General features: G+C 38.4%; 1 long non-coding RNA gene across 2 annotated transcripts; it reads right to left on the bottom strand.

The window, feature by feature from the left end:
- Positions 1–253: 253 nt before the first annotated feature.
- LOC122240577 lies at positions 254–19,247 on the bottom strand. Of its 2 annotated transcripts, none has more exons than XR_006220363.1 (4): positions 19,173–19,247; positions 3,574–3,755; positions 3,175–3,250; positions 254–1,452 (listed from the first exon to the last, which is right to left on the bottom strand). It is a non-coding gene; the product is annotated as an uncharacterized LOC122240577 (long non-coding RNA). The 2 variants fall into 2 exon arrangements; XR_006220362.1 differs by having other exon boundaries at positions 3,574–3,828; positions 19,173–19,229.
- Between the last annotated feature and the right edge of the window lie 1,890 nt (positions 19,248–21,137).

A 21,137-nucleotide genomic window follows, 5' to 3' on the forward strand; every position in this document is an offset into this window, starting at 1 on the left:
TATTCCATTTTGTGGTATAATTTATTGAATCAGTTGCCATTAATAAACTTTTAAATTGTTCCCAGGCTTTTGCTGTTACAAACAGCTGTGCAGTAGACATCTCTGTACATACCTCGTTCACATATATATGAATATATTTGGAAGATACATTTCTTAAAGTGGATTTGATGGATCTTATTTTTTGTCATAATTAATGATACACTTCTGTTTTTTTATTGACCTTTTTATTTCTACATTTCACTATGTGGTCTGTGTTTTTTCTTGCTTTTTGCTGATTATATGAAAAATATAAATTTTTCTCTAGTGGTTTGTTTTAATAAGCATGTGGTATACTTTAGTTAAGACCTCTATTTCTTTGATCAGCATTCTTTGACTCCTTACCATATTAATGGTGAAATCAGCAATTTCCACTTCTCCTTAGTACTCCTTCTAGTAGCTGATTTTGATTTTTATTATTTTATTATATTTGTATATTTTAAAAAATTGTATTAGCTGGTTTGTCAGCTTTGCTGCCTGGCTGTGAAAGTTAAGGAAGTCTCTACCCTTACATTACCTTCCTTTTTTTTTTTTTTTCTCTGAATTGTGCTGTTTACATAATGTTTCCATTGTTAGGAAATCTCTATCTTGGATATTCAGGACTTCACTACGCTATGTCTTAGTGTTGACAATCTGATGTAACTTTGTATTCCTTTGAATAAGATGTGCCATTTAGGATTTAGAGTCCTCTCTCATTAATTCTGGATCCAATGAATGTGTCTTCTTTATTGATCATTTATCTACATTCCCTTCCAATTCTCGTTTATTGCCATTTCACTTTCTCACTCTTGTCCTCCACTGTCCTTATGTGTTCTCAGCAGTGTCTATTCTCCTTGGTGCTGCTTCCAAAGTAACCCTCATATTTCCCTAAGGGCTTGTTTTTTCCACCTATTATTTCACTTTATCTTCCCTGGGCCCTCATAACCCAATGGAATAATTCTTATTTCATCAATCAATAGCTTCATTACCTTTTGTGAATTCTTGGTGATACATGGACTTGATGCTAATTTTTGCCTGGGCTGTAGTGCCACATTTCTGGCATATTTCTGATGCTTTTTAATCTGTCACCACACCACTGCTCCCTAGCCCCCATGCTCTGCCTCTTTCCATCTTTTCTCTTATAGTATCTTTGTATACTACATCCCAGGATGATTCCATCTGGCTATCATTTCTCTTTAGGATGGGCATTCTGGACCAGCAATTGCAGGTGGTACCTAGGTGGCAGGAAGAGAACCTTGTAAGTCATAGGAAAGATCCTCCCAGCAGAGTCATGTACAAGAGTGAGCTCTTTCAGACTTCTTCATGCCCAACAGAGACTGGCAGCACTGTGTGCCATGCACAGGCCTTCACCTCCATCTTGTCTGATGGATGGATGGGATAACTGTGATTGAGCATTCAGCTCTGCTTCTCATGTTTCTGGAAGACAGAGGAAAGGGGCAGTTATACCTTTATTCTGTCATTTAAATACTGGAAATCAATTGCTACTTTTTAATTGATATTTAATAATAGATAAAAGAACAATAATAGATAAAAGAACAATAAAAGAGCAAAATGAGCCACCTCTGCTGCTTACTGGCTATGCAACTTTGGACAAGTCTTCAAAGCTCTCTGAGCCTGTATTTTGTTATCTGTTAAAGAGACAGTAATAAAGCCTGTGTAGTTTGACTCATGGGGTTGATATGGAGAACAATGACAAAAAAGATGCGAAAGTACTTCAAATTGAATTCACTATATGTTAGGTGATGTCATGATTAATAATAATGTAATTATTTTGAAAAAAAGAAAATCACCAACTCTTTACGCCCATCTTAGTTAAAAATTTTGCAGGCCTCAGAAGGAGGGAGGTTCAAGAAAGTATTTCACTCACTCTGGATTATCTTTTTATTTCCAAGGGGACATTTCAAATTTTAAAAGGATGTGCCCTTCCAAGGAGTCATCTTAATTTTTAAAGAGCCCCAAATAAATCCCTTATAATTTCTATTATCCACTTTTATCACCCTTCTTTCCTTGCTACTGCAGCTTTAAAGTGAGCTGTCCATTATTTGTAGGAATCTTTTAAGTTCCAAAAATAAATGACCTTAGAACTCATCAACAGTATCTCCAAAAGTCAACTTGAGGGAATACTCTAAAAATCTCTGAAAGAATTTTATGTCCTTGCTCTGGAATGATGTTCTCAGAAAGCCCCATTAACCAGAATCTGAGTCTGTTTCAGGTTTACTGGGTATTTGTCACCAAAGCAACTAATGAAGCATTTCTTACAGTCCCAGAACTCATTCATGCTAGAAAACCTGACTCTCCTATTTTGGAAGAGCAAAACATATTGGCCCAAAATATTTATTGGTGGGTTTTAAAATTATCATTCATATCATATACTTCTTCAGTGCAGGTATTTCAAATATAGATCAAGAAAGTATGCCCCTTGTGTTTTATAGGGTATATCACTAGATTCACAAGAACTGGAAAAGTAATTCTCTGTTTCATTCACCTTATTTAACTTTATAAAAGCTATACATTTCAATAATCCGTTGTCAATCATTCAACAAATATTGAAGAATGCCAATTCTGTTTCTAGAGCTGTTATAGGTGAATGGGGATATAGAGATGACACCAATGACAGAACTGAACATTTATTTTGAATTTAGGATGTGCCAGCCATTGCATTAAGCATGTGTTATCACATCAAATGCTCAAAACATTCTCATGTATTAACTTCTGTTGTTGTAATACATAATTTTTTTTGGATTACAACAAGAAATATTGATTTCTGGCTCATATTATATTGAGGTTGGGGGTCAGCTGCAGCACTGCTGGTCTGTTCTGGGTCCTACATGTCTTCTCATTCTGAAAACCAGGTTAAAGCCACTTTCCGAGACAGCAAAAAGACTGAGGGAAACTTGCAGTGCTTTTGAAATTATGTTTTCAGTCATGACAAACATCTCATTCATTCTGGTCCCTTTGGCCAAAGCAAATCACATAACCACACCCAGAGCCAGTGGAGTGAACAAGTGTACTCCATCTACTGAGAAGACTGGCAATGGCAGTGAGAAGACAAATAATTATGAATAGTCATGCAGTCTGCCCCAATTTGTTTTTCTGCTCACAAGATGCTTTCACCTCTCCCCAATTTCCCAAAAATACCAGGCATTGGGCACAGATGTCCAGAATCTGGTGAATATATATCATGTCTGCTGGCTGCTCTTCTTGATTCAGTGACCTATGAGTAAAGTGAAAAGTTGTCAGTCCTCTTATTCTCCTAAACCCAATATAATACAATAGTGGAGCAGGGACACTTTATTAAAAAATTGGAAGAATGGGGGCACCTGCGTGGCTCAGTCAGTTGAGCATCCGACTCTTGATCTCAGCTCAAGTCATGATCTCACAGTTTGTGAGTTCAAACCCTTCGTTGGGCTCTGCACTGACAGCGTGGAACCTGCTTGGAGTTCTCTCTCCCCCCTCTCTCTGCCCCCACCACTCTTGCTCTCTGTCTCTAAAAATAAATAATTTTTTTAAAAAATTGGAAGAATTGGAGGTACATACCAGTCACTGGTGAATAACAGTTCTGATATTCCACTGAACAGAAGTTGCAAGTTCCTCTACACTAATGGTAGGGACTGTTCCTTGATTTGCTCCAGTGATATTTTCTGGGAGTCATTTCTTTGTGTTCTCCACGATGTTTGATTGGACAACTCTTCCTTTTCCGTTATCCTCCTTGGCCTCTTCTGAAGTGAGTATCAGAAAAGACGCCATTTGTGACTGACAGGCTATCTCAGATTGCTTCACACCTGTAGAAGACTAGGGACCCAAGAGTTATTTATGATTTGAATAGTTGTAGTCTCTTCTAATCCAGGCTGGGAGTACTTTGGCAACAGCTCTCTACAAAATTTATTTTTTCTTTTTAATCAGTTTGATCCCAACAAGTTTCATGTGAGTCAATAGCCATACCCATAACTTTTCAAGAAATAAATTCATAGATACTTTGATCTTATCAAGCTTCAGATGGATGCACCTTTAGTGTCTTTTCCCTGAGCCATTTGTCTAACTGAGATCATTTACTAAGGCCATATTAATCTAATCAGTAGACTTGACCAAGGGTGTGTTGGATCTGTGAACAATCTTTGTCTGAATTTTAGATTCTTTAACTTGTTAGAAATAAGAAAGTTTCAATTTTCAATCCTAAAAGTTCTGAAATTTCTGGATATTTGCAGCTCTTCTGGACTCTTCTTGGCAATGCTCCCTGTGTCTTCTCGTTCCTGAACCCAGGATGAAGAAGTAGCCACTACATGAGACTTGATGGTCTCAGGGTGGAGGTCAGAACACAAGAGCTCATCTAAAAACCTCTGCTCAGATGAGGCAAATGGTTCATCTATTTATGGCCCATCTCGGCAAGTCACAAGGCCCTCATATCCAATCAGTGGGATGAGGATGTCTACAGGGAAAACTGGAAAAGATGAAAAGGAAATGGATAATTGTGAACAAATGATACAATTTCCATGCCTCATGAGGTAGATACTGCTATAACTCTCTTGATAGAGATGGAAATTGAGGCACAGAGAGGTTGAGGACCTCTCTTGGACCTTGTCCTCTATCTTCTTAGTAGTAGAGCCAATATTTCATCTTAGGGAGTCTAACTCCATGATGTTGAATCGTTTTCTAGACTCTTCCTCTGGGAACTCTCATTTTTGTTGAACAATCTGTATCATCTTGTCTAAATTTTCAGCAGGCTCCAATGAAAACAATTTTCGTGGAAGACTCAAATACAGGAATAATAACGCTTTTTGTAAAAATGCTGTGACAGATTTCTTCAAGAAATAATTCATTAAATTGATGCCAATTATAACTTGTGAGATCATAAAGCTCAATGCAGGAATACTGAAAACATGACAGTACTCTTAGGGCAGCATATTGAATAATTGGATCTCTTCAGAGAAGCTCTCAGCTCCCTCTCAGAATTGCTATGCTACACTCTCACCTAGCCTCTGAGAATATAAAAACTTAAGGTATCAAATAGTGAAATGAGTTCAAATTCCTGAGCATTACACTCAGTTAAGGAAATAATTTGTGACAAATCTTAAAAGATTTGTCATTATTAGCTCAAGTCTCTGGATTCAAAAGTTCTTTTAAAATAACATGGTCAGAAAACAGCAATTAAAGCCATAAGTTACAAGCCCGTTGTAGCAAGAATTCCAAGTGAGGTGTTTTTGTCCTTGACCCTTCATCCTTTTCCTACTCTCATTTCTTCAGAACTGGCTCAGATTTTCCTGGAAGAAGAATTTTTTGTAAATTTCATTCAGGCTCATCTCCAGAGAGGCACGGATATCAGACCTACTATAGACTGCGGCTCCCAAACACTCCCTAAATAAATATATTTATATACACATTAAATAAAATTAAAATAAAAGCAAGAATGGCCTTGAGGAAAGTCATAAAACACAGCTGACACCCTGAATGACGTGTACAGGATAGGAGGAGCAAGGAGAGAAGTGATTTGGTTTTATGGAACTGGTTCTACACTGCCTTATGGAGGTAGCCAATCAGGGCGGCAAGAATGAGGTAACCACTGCAAACCTATTGGCAATAAGTTAGTCAGAGATAATCTGGGGCTAGACATATGCTTTGGGAGTCCTTCTGGAGAAAAGCGAGCCAGCACCATTGGTATTTATTCATACAGTGGAATATACCATGTGCAAGCAGCTACTTTTTCCCTGAAAATTTCTTCACCCACTGAATTAGCATAGATTAACTACAGGATGGAAGATATCCAACTCTTTGTAGCTTTAATGGCATAGAAAGTTTATTTTTCACTGGAATCATAGTCTATTTGGTGGGTGGCCTCCCATGCATCAACTCTGGCACATCCCCCCCATCCTTCCATCTTGTGACTCTGCCATCTTTGGAGTCTCAGAGTTTTCCACCAGAGGTTTCTGGTAGTGGCGTCTCTCGCATTTGCCCACGTGTCAAAAAACTCAGTCACATGGCTCCACATAACTGTATGGGACACTGTGCAATTCCGTTTTCCTGGAGGACTAAGAAGCGGGTGTATGAGTTTGAAGAATGTATTACCAAGCCTTGTAGAGGGGAAACCCCCTACGGGTAAGAATTGAGTGATGTCTACTTACCGCGAAGAAGAATGCAACTGTTAAGTCAGAGGAGTTCTCTGCTCTTTGGGAAAAGAAATTTTGAGCCCTTGGCATCTGGTACAGAGCTCTTCACGGTTCAGTTCCAACCTACCTAGTTTCACCTCTTGCTGCTCACTGCCCAGCCTCCACCTTCCCTACCACATGCATGTAACACTCCTACCAGATCAGACTAGTGGCTATTCTTTGAATGTGTCACATATCTTCACACCTTTGGGCATTTGCAAATGTTTCCTGTTTGAAACACCAACTCACCCTACACATAAGAACAAGCTCAGTTATTTTTCTATGAGACTTTCCTTGAACTCCCTCCTGCAGGCCCAATTAATTACCACCTTCCTGACACTCCCAAAATATCCTATATATTACTTTACCATAACTTACTATGTTGCATCTTTCTTATTTGCTTGCCTACATGTCTTTTCCCTGTGCTGTAAAATGATAACCGAGTGAATCTACACCTGGGAGTCCTGAAGGCTGTCACTGTCTCACTGAAGAAACTCTTAGTGAACATAAGAATCAAACCATAAAAGACTCTTAAATATGGAGAACAGAGCCGGGGTTGCTGGAGAGGAGGTGAGGAGGGATGGGCTAGATGGGTGATGGGCACTTAGGAGGGCACTTCTGGGGAAGAACACTGGATATCATATGTAAGAGATGAATCACTGGGTTTTTCTCCTGAAACCAGGACTACACTGTATGTTAGCTAACTTGAATTTAAATAGAAAAAAAAAAAAAAAGAAAACTAAACAAAGTCATATGAAAATAGAAATGAAAAGAATTTACCTTTATACTAAATGGATAGAAGAATATGACATACCTGATATTATTCTGCATTTTTAAAGATGTACATGTCAAGCTATATGAATAAATTGAGAACTCTTCTTAAAAAAAAAAAAAAGGAATCAGCCAAAATTTGGAATCAATAAAAAGACTGAGTTTTATTGAAGAAAAGTTGTAAGCTGTTTGGAAATGTGTTCTAGATGCATTATTCATCACTGGAGAAATATAAAAACTAAAAGTGTAAGTAATGCATTTCTGAGGCCAAGATAATCATGATGTTGTGTTCTTTGCCCTGCTCACCACAGTGCTGGTTCAGGTGCATGGAAAAGAATAAAACCGAGCTCAGGGAGAGCCTCTGATGAAATGCAATCTCCACAAATTTTCATGGAGGAAGCCTCAAGTTTTGGAGAAGTGCAGAAAAGAAATAAGCTTATATTAACATTTCATTGCATGATCCCTGCAAAGGGTGCCCTTCCATGGGGACTGTTCAAAGCTGAGCTGAGCCCTGCTGAGACCTACTCGGAATCCTTCTTTCCCAATAAATAGGCCTGAATTTCCACCTTACCAAAGTCAACACAGACAGCTACAGTTCAAAAGAAAATTTTCCATTACCATAACGGATTGTAATAAAAAGCATTGGCTGAGCCTCTTCCTCTCTCTTTATCTTGGCATTTATGACTCTAGGTTTAGTAACTTTCAGGGTAAAATGAGTTCACTCCTTATTCAGATTTTTTTTTTATTTTTTGCACTCCTCATTTCATGTGGTTGTATTTATACAAGCTCACAACCTCTCTCCTGGCTCTGATTCCTCAATGCCTCAGGCCAGACCTTCTAAGACAGACTTTCCCAGCAGTCAATGCCGTGGTTATTGCTCCCAGTTTGGTTAAAAATAGACCTTGTACTGCTGCTTCAATCCTTAAAGAATAAGAGGTGAGGTCATTTTCTGCTTGGAGAGTGGATCCAGACTGAGTGATTGGCACTAGCACATTCAATTGCAGAAGAAACAGGTGTTAAAGTGACTTCTCCCATCCTATTAAATATCCTTTTCACACATTGATTCACAGACATGTTTCCATTCTCATGACTGAATAGGCAACGCTGTAATTTGTCCGCTCCATCCATTTTTTCCTACCCCTTGGCATCAGAATCTGCCTAGATAGTCTATTGTCTCCGTAAGTTTCTGCCCAAGGTGAGTGCTAGAGGGATGATCTTATGAAATTAAGCAGCAAAAAGCAACAGGCATGTAATTTGCCAGGGCTAGCAGGCAATTGGTAATGGGCTTCCTCCTACTGCTTTTCACAAGCTTTCTGACAATAGCTCTAAGTTACTAAAACTTCAAGCCACAGAAATGACTCCACCACAAAACTGGGGACAAGGCAGGGGCATGTATAGAAAGAGAGAGAATTCTTAAATGAAAGTACCAGACACTAGAAATAAGGAAAGTATCAATTAGACTTCTTTCAAGTCTTTCAGCTATTGTATAACATATTATGCATAGGATGTGTGGAAACCAACAAAACATGTTTACACTTGAGCAGGCTAATTGTTTGCAAACCTCCTAGTACAAAAATGAGGGTTAAGAAGACAACTTTAGCTGTAAGTCCCAAAACTGGGCAAATGAGGTCAGAATAAAAAAAAAAAAAAGGTAGATTTTAAAGAAAACTGTGTCCTAATGCCAGTTTCAATATTGAACATATCCCTGACTTTGAACAAATTACTTCATTACTTGAGACCTCAGTTTCTTCATGTGCAAATTGAGGAAGTAAAATTAGGTAGTCTCCAAGGTCACTTCTGGCTTTAATGTTCTGTGCATGCCACATCTGTATATCATATCATCTGGAAAATCAATTCCATTGTTACTGCTTTTAATTTATGTCACTAGAAAATGGCCATAACTGTGAAATTAATCTCTTGTTGGTTTGTCTTACTATTTTCAATTCTGAAAGAGTCTGTGTCTATGTGTGTATATGCATGTCTAGGATATGTATTTGTGTAGGGTGCTGTATTCAGATTTGAAATCCTTAAAGTAACCAAGTAAAACCATTGTGTTTAGGAGACTAAAAACCAGAGGGTCAGGCTCAGGGAAACTTAGTACTTTCCTTTCTCTCCTTTTTAAAAGTTTTCTTCCAATGACCCATCCCCTTCTCTGGCTTCTCTTTCAGAATCTGAGAAAGTCTCCTGTAGACCACGGTGCTGCTGGAGAGGCCTCTAAGCACCATGCTTCTACTGCTGCCTACAAAGATCACGATCATCCACTCAGGGAAGGTTAAGGATAGTTAACAGAAGACCCGGAAGTGTACCAGACTGGAGAGGAAGCTAACCGGGACCAGGGGCAGCTAAGGATAACACCGAAATGGTGAGGAAGCAGTTTTGAATTTTCAGGCCAGTAGACTTTTTGTAGATTCAGACGTACCCTAAGCAAGATTCTTTGATGACTTCTTGTTCTACAGTTGGAAGTATTTTGGTGTCAGCTGGCTAAAGTGCATAAAGCAAAAATCAGTATTTCTTTGAACATGTGCTTTTGCAAAGTTTAGTCTTCCTCAGCCTGGTTATTTGAACTTGTGCTATAAATTCCTCTGTATGCATGTTTCAAATAACAGACATTATTTCCCTTTATTCTTACTTAAAATAAATATAGACAGGAGAAAAACAGTTTCAAAACAAGAATTAAAAAAATAATAAAATTCCGTGGTACAGATTCAACATAATGCTCCAAATTATTTTGTTTATATAACTGGGCTAAGATAGTTGGCCTAGTGATCTTTAGCTGGATTTTATGTGTGTCCAGCAGAGTGCTATTAAAGAAGTTAAAGCAGATTCCAGCTTGCTGCTAAGCTGATGCTGGTGCTGGAAATAAGACCTGGCTGGTGAGTGGGTAGGGGGCTCATTAGGTGTCTACTTGTTTGAGGTACTGAGGGCTCCTGGAAGGAAACCAGCCTAAGGAAAAAGGCAATGGGATCCAGACTTAACCCAGTAATAAAGCCTTATTACAAGCTGGATGAGGGGAATACTGAGTCTTTCACTCTGCTTTATTCTTGGCTGCTTTCCACTAAATTCATATCCCAGGAAAAATGTTTCCCTACATAAGGACTGTTGTCCTAAAAATTCTCATAAGATGCGGGGGGCACAGGGAACAGATCCAGGGGCCCCAGTGTAATGAGTTGATGATCAGTGGACATGATGACCTTCAGGGAGGGCAGTGAGTGTGCTCAGCAGACATGACGTGAATGACGGTGCAGACAGCAGAGGCAGGTGCCTGTGGATATGCTTCCTGAAGGCAGCATGGGAATGTACGGATGAGGCTGTCTTGGACAGGTATTGTTATGCCCCACAAAGGCTAGACACCACAAAAGGGAAATATTAAAGAACCCTGGAGACACATTCTGAAGATCCCTAGAAATACCTGAAACAAGGGGACACTGAATGCAGGGAACCAAGCAAGACCAAAAAGCAGCAAAATTATAGTGACAGAGGATGAAATTTTTAGTTTGCCCTCTTGGAGCTTATAATCTAGTTGGGAAGACAAGACTATCACACCTGAAAGACTAGGAAATGATAAGAATACGAAGTGATCAAACACTACTGCATTTTGAGATTACATTTGGCCTGATCATAGTGGCCTTTGTGAAGAGTGTGGAATATGACATGGTCTTAAAGACAGAGTGGGCATTGAGTAGGCAAAGAGTCTTCTAGAAAGGGTGACAACTGCAGTCCAATAACAAAGCCTTCTTACAAGTACACTGAGCCCTTGCCACATGCCATGGAACTCATTAGGAATTTTATGCGGAGCATGACTAATCCTCACAAAAACTGGTAAGGAAGATTTTATTTTCATCACTGTACAGAGGTGAAAAATGGAGGTTTGGCTAAATTAAGTGATTTTCCTTATTTGCAGTTAGCAAGGGGACAGCTGAGTCAAGAGCGGATCACAGATCCACCTGTTTCCTAAAACAGTGAGAATAAGAATGTGGCACAACAGTTAGGATCCAAGCCAAGCCAAGGTTTGTGTGCTGTTGTGTAAGGAAAGGGGAAGTCGCTGGTGACTTTTTGGTGGTGCTGGGTGGGGGGAAGACCACCATGGTATTAATCATGGTTGGGCTAATTAATCAGGAATTGAGATAGGAAGAGCTTGGAAATAAAGACAATCTATATAAGGTACACTAAGTGCACGTATATAAATAAAGGTGCATTTAGTAATCTAGACCTTATGGAATTAAAAGGAATGGTGAATTGAACAACATTTGAAAGGAAGAAACTACAGGCCTTGGTGACTTCCTCTTAATAAGGACCATAAAGCCTAAGGAGAATTGGAAAACTCTCAGGAAATGCTGCCTTCTATTTGGTGGGCCAGGTTCTGGCAAAGCTAGGTCAAACCATAAATCCAGGTCAGAACCAGAGGCCAGAGATCCTCAGACTCATGAAACTGGAACTGAAATCAAGCTCAGGAATTGGTCACAAGACTGGGCCCAGAACCAGGCACTGGGTGGGATGAGAAGGGCTGGTGATAAGGACCCCTCTGATATCCCGAAGTCCTTGTCAGGCCCAATCAAGGGTGTAGGCAAAACAAGAGATTTCTATAGACCAAAACCAGAGTCCCACAGAGTATAAGAAGCACAGAACTGAGATGAAATCAGGAATTTCATTTGTCTTTGTTCCAAGCAAGGAGACCAAGGGAAGCAATCAGCATCCAGCCTTTTAGAATTATAGTTTTAACTGAACTGTATTTTAGCATTGTCTCAATCTTTAAAAGTGGTTAGGTTCTACTTACATACATGATATTCCTCAGCTGAAATACTTAATAAGTTATAGTGCCCCAATTCTCATCCTGGATTGTGTGTGTGTGTGTAAAATTGTCTAATGTTAAAATGTATCACTAATTTATTTTCTAGTGTCTAGGTTAGAATATAACTATGAGATATATATCAAATGAATTTCATGGCTATAGTCCAAATGTAACAAATGAATCATTTAAAACTATCCGCATATTGGTGATGCCAAATTTTTCATTTTCTTCCATTTTATAAATGCATCATATCTCAGCTCAAAATCAATCTATTAACCTTGAAAACATTTTGAGCTGGAATGAAGGTTAGCAGTGAACTTTGCGACCTTCCACGTGATATTAGTCATATTTAGCAATTATTATTGGCTTTGAGTAATGAGCCAGTTGAGACAGGAACAGTAACATGGCGGATACCAATAAACTAGACTTCAGAGACCACAGGGAAAATAAAGAGTATGCAAAATCAGGCTTTTTAAGCCTCAAGCTTGTCTGCCCTAAAGCTCCTGCCTTTAAAAAGAAACTGAACATCTTGGCAGCTATTCTGATAAATTACACATAAAATACTCTAGTAAAATCTTTGTTATGAGATAAGGAATTCTGTTCAATGAATTTGAAAGGCAACCGAAGACTAAAACAATGACGTGTCTGCCTTCTAAACCTCCATTGGGATGTGTCTGATGGATTTCCCAGGTGCCAGGACTGTTGATCCTGCCATGAGCCTGGAGGAACAATACAGGTATGAGCTGAGCAGCATTATTTTAAAAATTAAAGCCCAAGTAAATGCCTCAACTAAAAATGCCTTAGGAATACATAAATATATTATCCTCTGGATGAATTTTATATTACATTATATTGATTTTAACACAATATAAAATATAACATAGATACTTTTGGATTCATAACGTGAAAGAACAGTTAATGGTTTGCCCATATGGGACATATGAAAATGCTTCCCTTAAATTCTTTTGCCATGTTTTATGGATATTTGAGTTTCATACAACTAACACAGTTTGGAGACTTGTTGCCATAAATGGAATATTTTTCATCTCTATTATTTGTTAGACATCAAATAAAACAGTGCCATCTTGACTGTAAAAGGACCCAACTTCACAGAATTTGAAAAGTATGTTAGTTGTATTTTTTTCTTAATTTTAAAATATTTTAGATATAAACAATCTCATTTCATCTGTGGTCCTTAAAATATACGTAATTTTATAATATTACTCAGAGGAAACACTAGATTTACCTCTAATGCCAAATATCAAGTATCTTCTACTTCTAAATTGGATGAAGTTTTTAAAAAGTTAGTTTCCTAGAATCTTTGCCTATGTTAACTTAAAGGTGAAAAACATTAATTTACATTAATTAAAAATTAATATAAAAAGATAGTCAAACCACAACTGTAAGCTGTGAAATCTAGAAATTTGGTACTAAAGATAAACCATCTCTGTTAGAATTGTGGGTAATAGAAAGTCACTTCTGGTAAATAAACTCAATGACCCTTCCAGAGAGAGAAAGAAATTAGCAATGGCTGCTGACTCCAGAAATTCTTCCAAGAAACCTAGAATCATGAAAATTCATTCAGTGGAGTTAGGAGACATAGTCCAATTATCCTGGGAACCAGAAATTTTTCTACCAATTGTTGGGAGGTTCTAGCCAAGTTTTTTTTTTTTTTCCTTTTCCTGTCTTTTGGTTTTGCTCACTGTTGCATTGTATTAGCTGAAAATGTTCTGAATAGCTATAGCAAAAAGAACGAAGGATGGGTGGACAGACCTGGTATACTTTTGGTGTATCCCACTGCCCATCTACTACACTACTAGGTTCATTGTAGGTGCTCAATTCTTATTGCATTAAAACTATCCCCACAGAAAATGGAACTCCTTAGAAAATGGAAGCCTCCTCTTCCAGAAAAGATCCAGATCCAGATCTTTGGGAGGGATTTCAGAATGAGCAATGGATCTGACCTATTGAGGCCCCAGAATACATTGGTTCCTGGCTAGGAAAAGGATCCAGAGGCCAAGTTAACCAAAACAATTTGCAGATAGATTTGAGTCTTATTGTACAAGACAACTGATTAATTCTGGGGTACACTAGTGGAGGACTGTGGCTGATACAGGCTTTATCCCTACAATTTTCAGCAATAGACAGCAATAGAGGATTAAATCACAAACTCGTCTTGATGTTAGTGTTTCACCAAGACCATGTTTATAAAGACATATTAGAATTTACTTTTAGTCTTTCTTTGTGGCAAGTAACAATGTACGTGTTTTGTTTAACCTCTTCAGATGTTTTGAAATGTTTTGGTTTAACTGGCGTGTACTTTATTAATGGCAGTTCATCTCATAGATCTCTTAATGACTTGGCTTAAGAACAAAATTAAACTTCCTGAATTTGATTTCTCTAAAACATATCCACCAAATGCAATTGCCCTTTCTGTCAAATAAGCCCTTACTGGTTTGTAAGTCTGAAGTGATTTTTTTTTTTCCTCTCTCATTATGGTTGTTCCAAGACTCTTGACATTCTCTAAATCATCTTTCGCTGAGTACAAGAGGTCCATGAGGAAGTCAAGATCGATGATAGACTTCATCTCTCTTGAATTTTAATGCAAATGTCTGTTCCCCTAATCAAACAAAGGTTAAAAAAGGAAATCAAATTAGCTTATTACAAAAGCCAGCATAACTGAACTGACAAGAAAAATGCTTTCTGTATGAAAAGCCTTTAATCAATACCTTAAATAAGAATGTCACTGGAAAGAAGGGTTCATATGTGGTCAGTTATAATCTGCAAATCAATATGTTCTTTTTAATAAATATTTGACCACAGTAGCTCAATAGGTATTGCCCATAAAAGCTTCTTTCTTTAAACCAAAATGAAACAAAATTACAGCATAAATGTAATGTTCAGGGCATAACTAAAGCTGTGAGGGAATTCAGGGTTAGGGCTATTTCACCTTTTAATCATTGCATATTAAAAACAGATTTTCTTAGTACCTTGTTTCATGTATCAGTCCCTTACGTAATCTATCTGTTCAAAAGTAAAATGATGTTGGAAAAGAAATTACTTATTAGAGATAGATCTAGGTTCAAGTCTCCTATTCTAGGTTTAGTTGGACTATCTGGAAGTATTTAATCAAATACTCTACATGCAATAAAGCTTCAATTTTGGCAGGTTTTTAACTCAAGTCTGTAAAAACGAAGCCATGTGGCAGGTGACTTTTTATAAATAAGTATACTTCCATTGTATTCCATCAAACCACAATCAGTGAATATCTAAGCACTTTCTTCATGCATAGTAGCATGTGTACAGGTTGTTTGCATTGTTACCAACATGACTTGGAATCTTCCACTTATTGGATGTGTGATCTTAGGCACATCACTTAATTTTCCATACTAGAAAGTATGTTAACAGGGATGCCCGGGGGCTCAGTCAGTTAAGCGTCCGACTTCAGCTTAGGTCATGATCTCATAGTTCATGGGTTCAAGCCCCACGTTGGGCTGTGTGCTGACAGCTCAGAGCCTGCACCCTGCTTCTCATTCTGTATCTCTCTCTCTCTCTCTCTATTTCTCCCCTGCTTGTACTCTCTCTCTTTCTCTCTCTCAAAAATAAATAAACATTAAAAAAAAAAGTATATTAACATACTGTCTGGCTCATTATAAATGACAAATTGTAACTCTGACTATGAATTATTATTACTTGAATTCTGATGGTGGACATAGAAAGAAACATAATTTAATGCACAATTTTGGTTTTAACAGCTCAGTGGCATCCAGGAGAATTAAATAAAATATACCTTGGAACAACCCATCGGACCATTGGAGATACCTAACCATAATCTATAATTTTACTTTATGTCTTTAATTTGCTTACTTTCACTTTTGACATCAAATGAGAGAGTGGAAAATATGTTTTTTTTACTTCTCTTTATCAGATAGTAATTTAGAAATAACTCATAGCAGCTTATTAGGGAAGTCCAAATCATCTAAGTATGCAAAGGGAATAGAATTGTTCCTAAGTTTCTGCATATAAAGTTACTCTACACGCAGAATACATAGCTTTTGTTCTTTTATTCTCCTTTTTGGAGATATAATTTTTTTATTCTTTCATAGGAATTTCTTTCTTAAAGAAGTTTTGCAAAGCAGATTCCCTAAAAAAAAACGTGGATTGCTTAGCAGGATCAGTGAGGATGCAAGATTTATTTCCTCCTATACTTGAAAAAATATGTACCATTCTCGCCTTTCTGAGGTAATTTTGAAGTGGTTTCTGCATAAAGTAAGAGGTCTTTCCCTTGAAGTATCAATGAACCTGACAAGGAAAGTCTAGAGTAAATTTACACATCAAAAGCCTGCTACTTGGCAACATTAGGAAGCCTCTAGCTACTGCTGCCGTGGCTTCTACTGCTCATTTATTTAATTATTCTTAGGTGACCATGTCAAGATTTCTAGACAATCTCCTTGGGAGCTAAGTGCTTTGAATGTTTTGAACTATACTGGTAAGTGGAAAATCAGTGTCCTTGAGTATTAGAGACAGTGTTCTGATGAATTATAACGTATATTAATTAAAATAAATGTTTTTTAATGGGACTCTTTCCTGACCTATTAAGGGTACCTAATTTAGGGTCATGCATACATTGACATTATGACTTTTTAAATGAAGAAAAGTGATGATGGTGACCAACATATGTGCAATAATTTCTAGTTTACAAAGTGCTCTATTTAATCATTTCTATATCTGTTATTTAATTTATCTCTCCCAGCTATCCTGTGAGATAGGCATTATTATTCACATTTTACAGAAAAGGAAAATAGATCCTTGAGAATTCAAGAATATGTCCCAAGTTATACAGCTAGAAAATTGTCAAAATAAGATTTTAATCTAGACCCTTTAGCTCCAAATGATTCCTTCTTTCCTATTACGTAACAGTGATTAACATTTTCCAACTTTTCTCCCTGTTGTATTTGAGAAGGCTGAACATACCAGAAGTCCAAGATAGAAATGGTTAATGCAATTGTGTGTTTATGATTTTTCAAGTAATGCTATTTTAAACTCTCACATGTATGATTTTGAAGTCAAATCTATGGTTCAAAGTATTGGTATTTGAGGCCCATAAAAGTTGTAGATGTTGTATTTTGACTTTGAAACTGCAGGGATCAGGATTGTAAATAGAAAAGTTCAAGTTGCTCAGGAGTAAACTTCCTATAATAAAGTATTTTGTGAGTAATCACGATGTTCAGGACTTCAACATTTCCAATTGTCTTGTAAATTTAAGATGCTCCCAAGTAATGAAGGGTGACCTATGGAAGCTTGCAGATTAGATATCAAGTAATTAGATTTGTTCAAGAGCTTATCTGCTACTGAGCAAAAATTGCAAGCTTAGTCTCATCTGGGATGATTCCTGTTTGCTTCCTGTCTGCTAATTTGGATAAAGCAAGGTCATTTCACTCAGTCTACCTTCTTTAAAACACATCTACCTTCCTGAAGGGCACTGCTTTCTTTAGTGCAGGGCACAACAAATGAATTATCATTATTTGGGGTTCTCATTATGAGATGCCAGAGAGAAGGCATTATTTATTCATAGATTTGGATAGAAGTGAAGCTGTTCTGATGTCAAGGATAGAATTACATAGCGCTTCAAGTATCTTGGCGGTGGGTGTAATGCTGAGAGAGCAGAGAGAAAAAAAATGATCTGACCTCTATCTGGCCTACGGGCTTCCAAATTATGTGACGTGTGGAATTTGTTGAGGGTCTCCATCAATTGATGAATGAAAAATAGCCATTGATTCCCTTGTGTGTACATAACACCATGTTCAAGACTAAGGGAGATGTACATGACAGGACAAAAAATCCTACCTTCTAGGAATGCATAATCTAATTGAGGACATCTCAAAATATTAAAGGGGAGTCAATGATATGTCCCCAATTAATAGTGTTTGAATCCTTGCTTTAGAAGCCAAGGGACAGAAAGAGCAATCCCAATGGGGAAGACTCAGGCAACCATTTACTGAACAAAGTTGTGTGGCATGTGGGTAGGATGTAGAAAAAAGGATAGTCCTGAAGAGGAAATCCACAATGGAAGGAAAATTATGTGAGTTTGTTTTTGGGGACTGGAGAAAAAAAAAGTCTGGGATATTAGGATGAGACCCACTGGGGGAGGGCCTGAAATGATAGCCTGCAAAACCTTCAGTTCACGACATATACAGCAAAGTGCCCTTTTTGAGGGGCAAACATTTTTGAGGGGCAGATGCCCAGATGGAGGTGATGTGTCAGAATGGTTTAGCTGGTGATATCAAGCATGAAAAGGTGGGTGAGTAGGGCCAGTGACTGGAGGTAAGGAAACCTTTCAGAAGATGCAACAACAATTCAAGACCACTTTTGCATTGTTCACATTAATGAAGTCTTAATACGTATCTAAGGAATTTCAGCACAAATTATGTGATGGTCAAGTGACCAAACCATCAAGAAACTTGTCGAGATAAATGATGGTTGATTTCTGTATGGGAAGAATAACAGTTGCATGAATGGTGGCCTGGGGTGGGAGAGGGCCATGACTATGAATGGGAGAGGTGCTGGGAACAACTTCCTAGTAGTAACTCCTTTCCTTCTCTGGAAGGATCTCTGTCAACCCCATTGCAATCTTGTGGCAAGAAAGCCAGTCTGACGTAGTAAGATTAGTTACCCTAGGATAGCTCAGGAGCCCAGCTGGGAGGGTAAGTCAGTAGATAAGTACAGGAGATTGGCAGGCCCGGGAATTTCCCTACTTCCCCTAAGGGCAAGGTCATTATCACAGACACAGAAGATGGTACGCTACAAATCAGGGCTACAGAGAGCAGACGCTTGGTTGAGTAACTATGAGGTTCCCTTGGAGAATGGTAGGATGCCTGAGGAGAACAGGGGATGTCTGAACTGAAATTACAATTCTAAAGTCTCTTTTTTTTTTAAATTTTTTTTTTTAACGTTTATTTATTTTTGACACAGAGAGAGACAGAGCATGAATGGGGGAGGGTCAGAGAGAGGGAGACACAGAATCTGAAACAGGCTCCAGGCTCTGAGCTGTCAGCACAGAGCCTGACGCGGGGTTGAACTCACGGACCGCGAGATCATGACCTGAGCCGAAGTCAGATGCTTAACCGACTGAGCCACCCAGGCACCCCTACAATCCTAAAGTCTCTTTGACCTGAGTCTATTCTCATAGGGCAGGAACTGGATCCTAGGTTTTCTTCTCTGGGTAGACACCACTAACTAAAGCAATTGTTAGTCCTAAGAGGAAACAAAATAAAGTCATAGGGGAAATTGCCAGGGATTTGACGAGTACAAATATAATGAAAAAAAGAAAAAAAAAGGCAACAAATGGGCAAAATTCTCCCAGAGGAAGCAGAATTAAAAATCTTCTTTCCCTCTTGGCCACTATAGTGAGAGGAGCTGCCGCCATGTCTGCCTACCTGTGATGGATGGTCTCCAGTGGAATTGCTCTGGCTTCCTGATCAAGAGGAATAAGCAGTCATACAGCATGAACCCCAGTCATCTGAAGGCTGCAACTCCTTCGCTACAATGGGCTGATTCACTGTAAGACTGTGGGCGTGGAGTTGGGGCTATGGCAGAGGTGTAGTGGTGGTCAGGATGCAGAGATCTGGCCAGTGAAACCCTGTGACTTCCTGGTGCAGACCACCTTCAACAACACACTGGCCACCCTCAAGTTCAGGCATATGACCTAGAAGAACATGTACCACCCAGATCTGTACTTGGCTGCGGTCCACAGAGCCAGTGCCATCCTGTGCAGCCAGAAGCCTGTGATAGTGAAGAGGAAGCTGACTGCCCCACCAACAGCTCCTGAGTACCTGCCCCCCCTCAACACCTCCAAGGCAATAAAGTTGTTAACCACTTAAAAAAAACCTCAAAAACTGATCAAGTACATAAATACAAGTACAAAATAAGTACAATTAACATCACCACAGAGATATGGAAGACTACTGAAAAAATGCCACAGGAACAAGCAATTATAAAGAAGAATCAATTTGAAATTTTGACTTTAAAAATATAATTGTTGAAATAAGGGAATTAGTGGATGGTTGAATAACAGAATTGATACAGCTGAATAAATAAAATTCTCTTAAAAACATCACAATGGGATAAAAAGATAGATTGAGAAACAAGCGAAGCTGTAGAGAAGTAGAAACAAATATCAGGACAAGAGACTCAGAAATAGTGAAAAGGCAAAATAGAGGAGATAAAATATTTGCAGGCATACCGACAAAAGTTTTTCCAAAATTAAATGGTCAATCTGGGATTAAAACCCAGGAAGCTCACCTCTAGTCTTTGGACTTTTGGATACTCGCTTTCTGCTTTGGCAACCATTGGGAAAACTTTGAACTGGTTGAGAATTCAGCAAGCCTCTGGGTAGAAGATGGACAGTGTTGCACCATACCAGCGTTAATCAACTTCAGCATGTAGTGGAAAATAAGACATTACATATAATAGTGACACAAAGTATAACTCAGAATTAACCAGAGAGGAAAAAAACAGACTATTACTGAATGTGAAGAGCTACTTCTTAAAAGGTTTAGCTTGGGAACGGTGCAGTCATTTCCATGGGGCTTAGTCTTGAAAGAGGTTCAAAACATTTGCCAAAATATTGTGAAAAAACCTGTCAACAATGGTTGTCTGAATAAAATCAAATATCCGGCTATTTCCAAATATCTGTCTGAATTATGTTATTGGAGTATCATTTTTTTCATTGTCTCTCTTCATCTGGGAAATGGGCACACATGCAGATTTGTTTTAGTCGTGTTTGTTAAGGCATGGAAGTCAGAGCTAGCAGACATACCTTGTGACCCTTCCCATAATGTTTGGTCATGGAAATCCCCCAAAGACAACCTCTCCTCTAAGGCAGTTGTTGGTGATGCCCTAGTGTATTAACTTACTGCATGAGAGTATGCAGGGGAAAATATGGCCAAGTACCTGGTGCAAAATGCATAACTGTGTGGATATGCAAATTATGTGCAGACATACCTAGAACTTTAATAAAAGTGTGATGGAGCTCAAATACAATTGACTAGAGGTTCCCACATGTGGTGCATCTGGAGGGAAGCCTAAAGGAGAACTGATCCCCCTGGCTTATTTTCTGTTGTATCATGGACTATGCATCCCATGGAAATGCCTGGCACTCGGATAGTAAGTAATAAAGCATACTTATATTCATCACCTCTTTTATCTTCTTAGCAGCCCTGGACATGATTTACTTCATACTAAAACTTAGAGGGGTAGAGTTTCAAAGTTGGGAGGAACCTCAGAGAGCCCAGAGCAATCCCTCCATTTTGTGAGTGAGAAAAGAGTTCCAGAAGAAGTAACTCACTCGTCTGAGTCCACAAGCAAAGGTGGTGGTTGAAGATTGGGGATTATTTGCCACT

The sequence above is a fragment of the Panthera tigris genome, chromosome B4 (genome assembly GCF_018350195.1).
Source record: "Panthera tigris isolate Pti1 chromosome B4, P.tigris_Pti1_mat1.1, whole genome shotgun sequence".
Lineage (NCBI taxonomy): Eukaryota > Metazoa > Chordata > Mammalia > Carnivora > Felidae > Panthera > Panthera tigris.